The 10,565-nt window shown below is 32.3% G+C and overlaps 1 non-coding gene across 1 annotated transcript; it reads left to right on the top strand.

The window, feature by feature from the left end:
* The first annotated feature begins 9,254 nt into the window (after positions 1 to 9,254).
* On the top strand, positions 9,255 to 9,394 carry LOC138880574 (small nucleolar RNA snoR137). Its single transcript, XR_011403308.1, has one exon. It is a non-coding gene; the product is annotated as a small nucleolar RNA snoR137 (small nucleolar RNA).
* Positions 9,395 to 10,565: the final 1,171 nt, after the last annotated feature.

Genomic DNA, 10,565 nt, shown 5'->3' with positions numbered 1-10,565 from the left:
ACGACAAGGTACTGAAAATTGACGCAACAACAATCTAGGTTTTCCTATCGTTCAATCCATATAAAATTGAGCATCATCAATCAAGAATGTATTGCAAAACGATTGCAAGAAACTAATTTATCAGGGGAAGAAGAGAAATTAACATGGGAAGAAGAGAAGGTCATAGGAACGAGAGAACTTACCTGGAAAAAAAAATCGACGACGAGGTACTGGAAATTGATGCAGCAACAATTTAGGTTTTCTTATTCAATTGACGGTATCTGTTTCTATTAAAGGGAAATATGTTTTCCTAGTTCCTACAAGTTTCTGATTGGAGGGAACGATAATTCTCGTCCAAAAAATTTGGAGGGAACGATGTTTTTCTTTTTGTGGGGAGGGAAACGTTAAAATAATAAAAAATTAAATTCAATTAGTAATTTTTAGTGGCAATTGTATTTTTATTGCCGGTAAAATGATATCTTTTACTGGCTAATGCTCATGTTCCGCTAATTTTTCATCTTAAAGAATTCATTAGCAACAATTGCCTTATTGCCGCTAAATAATTGCCGCTCAAGGTCTTTTTTGTAGTAGTGTTAGTCTATGTATTATCTCTAACAAATCTCATAAATCCTTCAAGAGATGGAGGAATTTCCGTTGGTGGTGGTGGAAAAGAAGCTTGTTCATCACCGCTTCCGGGGCGAAGCAGCATCCTGCGCAAGTTCCACTAGCATTTCTTCATAAGCTTCATCTATATCCGGTTGTGATTCTGCAAGTCCAAAATTTCTTCTTTCCGAACGGATCCAATCTCTACAAGTGCTGCAATATAAACTAAACAGTTAGAAATAGTAGGATAATATTGGCCAGATAATTCATTTGTAGCAATATGAAATTGTTCTAAAAAATCTACAAGCATTTTAACATTACTCCAATCTTGATTTGTAAGGTGCTCATCATCATCATCATCACCATCACCTACACGAGCATTATACGTTGCGCTTATTGGGTTCCTATATTCATATGCAACAACTAAACTTTCATACATGTAATTCCATCTAGTCGGACAAGGTTTAGGAACCTTTCTTTCTCTAAGGCCAAATTCATCACATTTTTTAAAATAGTCTCTAAGTCTACTTCTACGGTTTGAATAAAAAAGCCAATTAAGAGCCATTTTAACCTTTTCAATTTCTACATTTAAAACTTTCATACCAGCACCGACGATTAAATGGTAAATATGACAAATACATCTAACATGAAAAATATTACTAAATGCAGGATTTAGTGTAGTTGTAAGCAAGCCTATAGCGTTAGTGTTACTAGAAGCATTATCCATTGAAACCGACATAATTTTATCTCTAATGCAAAAATATCTACAAATATCTGCAACTGTGTTAGCAATAAACTTACCTGTGTGGCGTGAATTAATTATTCTATAAGCAATAATGCGCTTTTGCATTATCCACTCCTCATCTATCCAATGACTTGTAACAGTTAGATAATCACAGTCATTACCACTTCTACCAATATCAGTAGTAATAGCAATGCGACAATCTATATGAGTAAATAAATAGCGCAAATATTGTTCATATTCATGTTTATATTTATAAATATCACTCTTTACGGTTGCGCGAGGCCATCCTTTATAAGTAGGATTAAAAACTCTTCTAATATAATGCACAAAATGAGGGTTAGAAGGAAAACTATATGGTAAGCACATAACAGTAACCATTTTTGTCAATTCTTCACAATCTTTATTTGGATCATAATATAAAATGCAACCGGTAACAGTATTAATTCCCGGTTGAACTAGATTTGAACCTGTACTAGGGTTAACCGTAGTATCTACACGTGTCCCCTCTTGCGCAGCTTTCATTTGAAGATATCTAGCTTTATCTCTAGGGTGTTTCTTTATGTGTCTAGTCAAACTACCCGTACCGCTACGGTCTCCAGTAAATTTATGAACTAGTTGAGACCCACAAGTTTTACACTTAGCCTTACTTTGTTCTGTTAGTTGAGTAAAAAAAAATGCCAAACAAGAGATGTTTCGGGCCGTTTAGAAGGTTGTCTATTAAAAGTAGGGGTTACTACAGGAGGGTCAGGCGGGGCATCAGTTGGGTTATTAACAGGACTAGTAGGGTTATTAACAGGACTAGTTGGTGTATCATCTAAATCCAGTTGCGTTTTATTTTCCTCATCATTTTCAAAGATAGTTTCATTAGGATAAAGAGCATTCATAACTTCTTCATTTAATTGTTGACCCGGTGCAACATCATGGCAAAATTGACTATCGGAAAATTGAAAACAAGGATTATCACTATCAAGAATAATGGATGGAGGAGGACGGGTAACAGGTCTGGGTCGAGGAGCCGAGGGAAGAGTAGTAGCTTGGCGACTAGATTCACCAATTTTAGATTTTCCCTTACCCTTACCATCAAAAATATTTTTCAAAGAAAATACCATATTAATTATAATTATACTAAATAAAACTAACAAAACTATAATATTAAAACTTAAGAGTTGGAACGCGTTTACCGAATTGACGAACAACTTCTTGAAAATTGAATATCGTTGAAGACTTGAATACTTCAATTCACCAACTTCACAAATTTTCACGAAATTGCAATAATAAAGCAAGCAATTATAGAAGAAAATTAGAGAGAGATTGAGAGAGATTGATGAATTTGTGAGTAAAAATGAAAGAATGTGGGGGTATTTATAGTTGAGATTTGGGAAAAAGTGTAATTATAAAAAGTTTGGGGTTAAAGCAAAGTTTAGGGGCCAAATGGCTATTTTTTAAAGTGGCCAACGGATAAATTTTGAAGGTCAATGGCTAAATTTTAAAAATTTGACCGTTGGTCTTTTTAAAAATTTTTTTTTTTTTTTTAAAAAAATTAGCCGTTGGAGCCCGTTAGGCCCGGTTGAACCGGCCCAAGCCCGTCTGCCGGTCCCGGGCTCATGGGCTAAATGTGTTGAACCGGCCCACCACGGGCTTTTATACCACTCGAGCCCAGGCCCGATTGAACCGGCCCGTTTGGCCCGCAATCCTGGGCCGATCCCGGGCCACAATACAGCCTTAGCATCAATATGTTGGTAGTGGCTGGTGATCAATTTAGTCTTTAAGGAAAGAGATGTTTTTACTCTTCATATTGAGTTTGATCATCTTGCCAAAGAGAGACCGCAAAACTTCTTCAAGTTAGATATTTTCGGTTTCCTAGTGAATGTAGATGATTGGCGTTTATTGTATCCTAAAGACAATTTACGGGAGCTTTTTTCTTACTATAACCATGGTGTTCGGGCCAGTTTATATGCATCTCAATTAATTTTACCAGCAACAAGTATCAAGTAAGTCTATTCATCGAGACTTGGACAGATGAGAAGAAATCATCTTGTATTTTTTCTCTCTATTGAGAATTGAACATGTGACCTCATCGCTCCAAACTCACTTTGTTGACCACTAATCCGCATCCTTGAGTTCAATTTACAGTAACTCTTTTGTACATCAATTTGTTGGTAGGTAAATGCCCTAAATCTCCATTAGAGAAAGATGAAACCCCACCCCACCCCCCACCCCCAAGTTAAGTTGGTTGAGAAATTCAAAAGAAGAGAAGAGGTTGATGTTGTAGCAAGAACAAGTTGAGAAAGCGGTGAACTTAGAGAAGACGAAGAAGCTAGTGAGATTTTAAGAGTGATTTGAGAAGTAAAAGATGCAAAAATTGTGAAATTAGACTATTTATAGAGGCCGCCGTAACAGTTTGGGAAAACGAGCAGCCGACCATGTTTGAAAACTTTCTAGAAGTGTAAAGTGTTCAGTACTAGAAATTCCACCATGTTTGAAAACTTTCTAGAACTGAACGACTTCTATATTGTAATTTGTGAACATTTTTCTGAATTTCCAAGGGTTTTGTTATGTTTCTGATCTTGGCTCGATCGGCCGCAGGGTAAGCGTCCGATGGCTACAGCAATGGACTATTTGATTTGAGGTATCTTAACATCATCTGATGATAAGCTACAACGGCCGGCAATTTAATTAGCCTACACATTGGATTAATTTCCTTACAATTTTGTGTTAAATATTTTTCGAATTTTTGAGTTATAATTTGCTTCTAGTTAATTTATTTACTACTTAATTTTTCCGTTTTTATCTCCTCTGCTCCCTCTTAAATCACAAGCACCAACAGAAACAGCAGTTGAAAAATGGCCAAATACGCTGTCTTCAGCATTTCAAGGTATCTTTTAAGTTTATGTAACCTAGCTCTTCGATTTCTTAAAGGTCGCTTAATTGATTATTCACATCTTTGATGATTATATTTAACTAGTATTAGTACTTGCGCGATGCGCGGACACAAATCATGTCGGGTTGTGATTTTGATTATTTGAATTATGTATAAATAACTTTAAAATATAAACCTTCCAGATAAAATTTATTGATAATCATTAGATATTAATTAAGAAGCAAGACATGAAACCATTTCGCAAATCTCATAGTGGATAACATGTTTTCTTTTTCTATATTTATATAATCCAAGAGGATAATTTTAATACTTGAATTTCGTTTCGTTATCAATATTAAAAATTACTAACTATGTCATGTGGTGATTTGTCTCGTCTGAACATATTAAATTATATTATTTTAATAAAATTTTCAGTATTAAAGTAAGGTCGTACCACCTTATCCTTGAGTTCTAAGAAAACAGAAAACCATCCAGTTTAATGAGGCGTGGCTATGTGACCAGAGCGACATTAACAGCCTTCCATGTCAACTTGTGGCATTGTAGCAGTAGAGGATCGTTCTCAGTCCAAACATTTTTGGCGAGAGTAGGGATGCGATCATACAACCAACTATACTTGCTTAACTATTTACTGAAATATAATTACATAAACAGTAATATGAGTTCTAATAACAGAAAGGACCATGAAAAGTTTTAACTATCTTGTCCATTCAAATCTCCACAGTAAGTAAAACTGAAAAGTTAAACATTAGGAAGAAAGGTGAAATGATTCAAATATAATATTCATAACTAATAAGAGTACTAATAATATACTAAAGTAACTCAACAAATAGTTCTTGATTTCTCCAACTGTAACATTCCCAAACACCTTATGTTGTTTTCTTCTTCTTAAAAACTCTCTTCATTTTATTTCCTGACAATTGTGCATTAGGATCTTCTTCAATCATTGTTGCGGCATTAGTTATACCTATCTTGGCAGGTGTATGTGCAATATCGATTAAGTCGTTATCTTCAGTGGAATCCTGCATATATAAAATACTAAATTAGTGTAAATCAGTAATGATCATATAGTTACTACAAATTTATTAATTTATGCCCTACAAATAATTTAATCAAAAGAATGAATAATCTAAAAAATATTAATACTATGTTCATAGATTCCGATAGGAAAAACAAAGTGAACAGATAGAACTTTAAAAGTTATAAAAAAACAACTACAAATATGAAAAAAAATTCATAAAGAAATCCTTCAAGATATGTAAGTAGGTTTAATGTTAAAGGACAAATTAGTTATGTATTTACCTCGCATTCTTTCTCTCCATCCAAGACTTGATTATTATTGAAGTCAGGTTCTTATCAAAAAGTAGTAAATAAATGAGTTTGAAATTATGATTAAAAGAAATTTGTAATATAAATATGTTATGAAGTTTGTGAAAAAATATGACATACAGTTAAGTCATCTGAAGGTTGATCAGGACTATATTTGTTTATCAGTTGCTCCTCATCCGTAAGCTTAACAACACTATAAACTTCCTTTTGCAGGTGAATGTTCTCTCTCTTGATAATAACCTTAAATATGAATTTTCTATGGAGAATATTGTCCAGCTCTACTGGATAGGGATACTTATCAACAGCTTCAGTATTCTAGAATGAAATTTTGAGTTGGAATTTTGGAAATAAAAAATATAAATTTAATTTGTTTATATACCTCAAGAAACCCTTCCTTCAATTCTTTTGCTGATTTGCCTATGAGAAACATGGTTTTACGGTCCCAGAGCAATAGGGAAACAGATCCAGTATTATCAATTACACGAACCTGAAGCTTGTACCTAAATGCACAGTTGATTTAAAATATAAATGTAATATTTTGATGGATTAAGTAAATAGATCTGCTGCTTTTACCTAATAACTGTTGAGTAATCTTCATGTTTACATTTGGGGTTTGGGCATTGATAAATGTTTCCTATTTTATCCACCTTCTTTGACACTTCTTGCAGCTGACGTACGACCATCTTTTTCCAAGTTCTAAATTTTCAATACTTGCGACAATCCAATATGGACCTTCCTGTTGAATAAATAGATAAGACAATTGTTGAATAAATTGATAAGACAAATGTAATGAAAAGACATAGAGAATATGGTCTATCAGAATATCAAAGAAATAATATATTAGATATATCCGTCATAAATAATGAGTTAGTGATTGAATAGCCATCAAGCCAATAATGCAAAAAATAACGCACATTTGAACTTGGATATTGTTTTCTTAATTTGTAAAACCACTACCTTTGTGTTTGATGACGATAATAATAATAATGAGACAAATGAAAAAGTTTCCAAAATCCTTCAGGGAATTCTTGACTTGCTACCTATGGGAGAGAAATCAAGTAAAGTAATACTTGTTGGATTTTACTTCTCTCTGCTTTCAAGATCACTTCAACTCGGTTTAAGAATTGAAAGTAGAGAAAAGTTGGAAGATCAGATTGCCTGTCTACTATACTTGGCTCAAGTGGAAGATTTTCTCCTTCCAGAAAGCGATAACGACTCCATTTCTTCGTGCATTGACTTAACAATAATGAAGAGCATATTTTCAAAATATGTAATCTTCGGAATGGAGTTACCTCATACACCTTCACCAAGAAATTACGTCGTTGCTGAACTTTGGGATGCATATTTAACCAAGAAAGCCACTGATCGAAAATGGAGTGCTAAATGATTCCTGGAACTCATTGAAACTGTTCCATTGTCCAGCAGACAAACACATGATCATCTCTATAGAGCTTTAAGCACTTTTGTCATGGTAAGTTTTCTATACGTCTAGCCCTAATGCATTGCTGTACAATGAGGTCATATGTGCTTGCAGAAGGAGAACTACCGATATTTCTTAAGTAAAAGAAGTCTTCACTTGGATTCTATCTTTATAGGTTTGTAGGTTTGTTGATTTGTAATAATTTCTGTATGATGTTATTAAATTTGATATTCATGCTGGTTGATTAACAGTTGCAGGGTTGCCAAATATCAGGAAGCAAATCCTGGTGTTTACACTATTGTCACATTTCCATTCCTTTTCACAATGATGTTGGGTGATTGGGGTCATGGCATCTGTCTGTTGCTGCGACTCAAATCTTATTAATCAGAGAGAAAAAACTGTCCAGTCTACTTGTTGCTGCATTTTTAGCTACTTATGGATTACAAATCACCTACTTAGAATAGCCTATAGACCAAATTGGCTATATCTATACTGTCTGTTACATCAATTTGCTAAAAAGTTAGGAATCACCCGTTACATCCCCTTTTTTAGAAGGAATCATCTGTTATTTCCCTCGTAAGACTTTATAAAATATAAACCCTTTGTAATAAAGCTCAGGAGTTCCCTCAACAGTTTTACTTTCCATTTCTTTCGTCAAGAAGTTATGCATCACATCTAAATAATAACAATATATACTTGTTAGCTAAATTCGGATATTAGACATTGTTAATAGTTTTCCCATATAAATTTTAACTTTAATTTCTTGCACATATAACAATGTTAAATTAATTTGTTGCAGTTCGGGTGGCTTCTCTTATGTGGTGGGTTGTTTTGAACTGGTTGAAGATGCAGTGAACAATGCAGGTTTAGTAAAGGATGCGCTTCATAGATAGGGTATTGGAAGAAAATTAAGATGAGCATTTTTCAAACCATAAAATGAGAGAAACAAAGATGTGCATTTTTTCAACTTTCAACATAAAACACCAGTTAAATTAAAACTACAGAAATTAGTTCACTCACTTGCATGGACTCCACTAATTGGCCAATTATTTTAACTTGAACAATGCCCTTCTCCAACTCATCCGAGACAGAGTAACTTTGTTGAGAAATGGTTTGCGTCAGCCTCTCGAAGTTATTATCCCGAACAGAAAGTAATCTGTATTTATGAATAACTAAAACAGTTAGATGTATACTTGGAAAATTTGTTTTGAGTATAGAAGCAGTGAAATTGTTATATAAATAAATCAATATATATATATATATATATATATATATATATATATATATATATATATATATATATATATATTTATTTATTTTGAACCGTGTTTTAAATTCATCAGATTGAGGAAAATTTGGAATAATCCACAGCTTTGATGCATTCCAAGTATTGCGCACAGAATATGAATCTACAAAACAACGTTCGTGTAAGATATAATGAATAACTTTCACAAAGTAATGATAAATTGAGTAATTGTATTTTACCTTGATATTTATGGGCTTTTATGAGCTGCATAACAACAATAATAGGCTCGTTGTTAGCACTTAGTAGATGAGGAACAATTTCATCAACAAACTCGCCCCAAAATGTAGCAGACAACTTCTTCCTCCTGTCAAATAGAAATAAGAATGTAATTTTACCATATGTAATTATCAAATCAATCCTTAATTTGTAGATGAATATTTATTCTTATTCGTCATCTTCTAGTTCAATATCCATAAACTTCCTAGAAATTCCACCTTGGTTTTGCGTTTGTACCTCACTGAAATTGACAATTTCTCCGATGACATCTAAAGAAAAAGAAATTGTTAAAATAAATAGTAGAAAAATTCATAATTAGAAATTTAACGTAAAATCTATATTTACCAAATAATTCAGTCTCGTTCACGTCAACCTTAGTTATCAATTGATCATATGCTCGCAAATCAAAGATATTCATTGGAAAAAGTGGATCAGTTGTTTCAGCCACTGTTGTCCGTTGAGTAAACGTCAGCCTCAACCTATGTTTCGTGGTGTTGAACTTCTCCTTATTATGACAAACGATAAAGTTCGCCATATTATATAATCCAAGCTCAGCAATTTGTGTTTTGAAAAGATGCAAAACTAACTTGCCAATAGAAGCACTTATCCAATCGCCCTACAAAAAAATGACATTACATAACAGACAGAATTATCTCTGCAATATCAGAATATCTCTTTCCTTTTGCATTCAGATGTGCATTAAGTTAGTCAGTTTTGCTTAAGTTTGATGCTGCACTAAGTTGAATCCATTCAAATCTTTAGATGATTCAGTGATAGAGTTGCTTCTTACTTGTGAAAACCTCTTAATTTTACATGGCGTATTCCTGTTGCGGAAGCATAGATTGATGTTTTTGGCAGTATTAAACAGCGTGATAAGTACATAATGTTGCATCGTGTTACTTGTCTTCTGGTGCAACCTTTATGCCGACTATACAATGTTATGCTTTTTATTAATGGTAATTTATATTAACGATTAAGTATAGTCGCAAACGGTAGAGTTAAACAAATTAATCACTTGTACTAATAGAGAAAAAAAAATCAGATTTGCAAGTGAAACTGTTGTGAACACCTAATTTTGACAACATTTAATTTTTTATCACTTCTTTTATGTAAATATTTTAGAGGGTTTTAACCTACTATTATTTTAACTTTATTACACTTTTTATTATAGGATAAAAATACCAAAACAAATTAAAAGGTGAATTATCACTATTAATATTTTTTATTTTTTTGTTTTTTATATATAAAAATAAATACGAAAATATTTTATTTTATTTTTAAAAAAATAATAATAATTTCGGGAATGATTTAAAAAATAAGAAAAAGGGAAGTATTGAATCAAAAAATATAAAAGTAAAAATAGGTGGAATTCTCTTTTAAAAAAAGTAAAAGAATGTAGAAAATTAAAAAAATAAAACGTTTTGTGGAAATTTTAAAAAATTAAAAAGTAAAAGAAGGTTGGAATTAAAAAATAAATAAAAAAGTATCTGAAAATTTAAAAAATTTAAAGTAAATGAAAGTAACATTTTTAAAAGAAAAAGAAAAAGAAAGTGGTTTGTTTTTTTTAAGGAAAAGTTAAATAGAGTGAGATTCTCTTTTAAAAAAAATAAAAAGTGGGATTATAAATAAGATAAAAGTAATTAAAGTTGGAATTTTAAAAATAAAAGTAAATAAAGGTGGGATTTCTTTTTCTAAAAAAAATAAAAGCAATTTGTAAGTGGGATTTCTTTTAATTAAAAAATAAAAAAATAATAAAAAAACAAATCTAAAAATTTTGCTATAAATAGAAGAGAAAATTTAGGAAGAAGTGGGTTCAAAAAAAGAGGAAAAAATAGATAGAGAGAAGAAAAAAAGAGGGGGCGGAGAGAGCGGTATACACTCGATATACACTATGGATACACTGGATATACAGGGACAGAATTCATTTTGAAGAGAGTAAAAAAGATAGAACTAAATTTTCTGAAATATTGAGAGCGGAAGAACACCAGAGAGAGTTCAAATCTAGAAAGAGAAAACAAAGAGAGATTTCCGGACTATTTTTCTTCTCCATTTTTACTAGTTTTCTCCGTGTTGCTGGGATTTCTGGATT

The sequence above is a fragment of the Nicotiana sylvestris genome, chromosome 10, assembly GCF_000393655.2.
Source record: "Nicotiana sylvestris chromosome 10, ASM39365v2, whole genome shotgun sequence".
Classification (NCBI taxonomy): Eukaryota; Viridiplantae; Streptophyta; class Magnoliopsida; order Solanales; family Solanaceae; genus Nicotiana; species Nicotiana sylvestris.
Note: the sequence above shows the minus strand (reverse complement) of the source record. Positions and strands in the feature narration are given on the sequence as shown.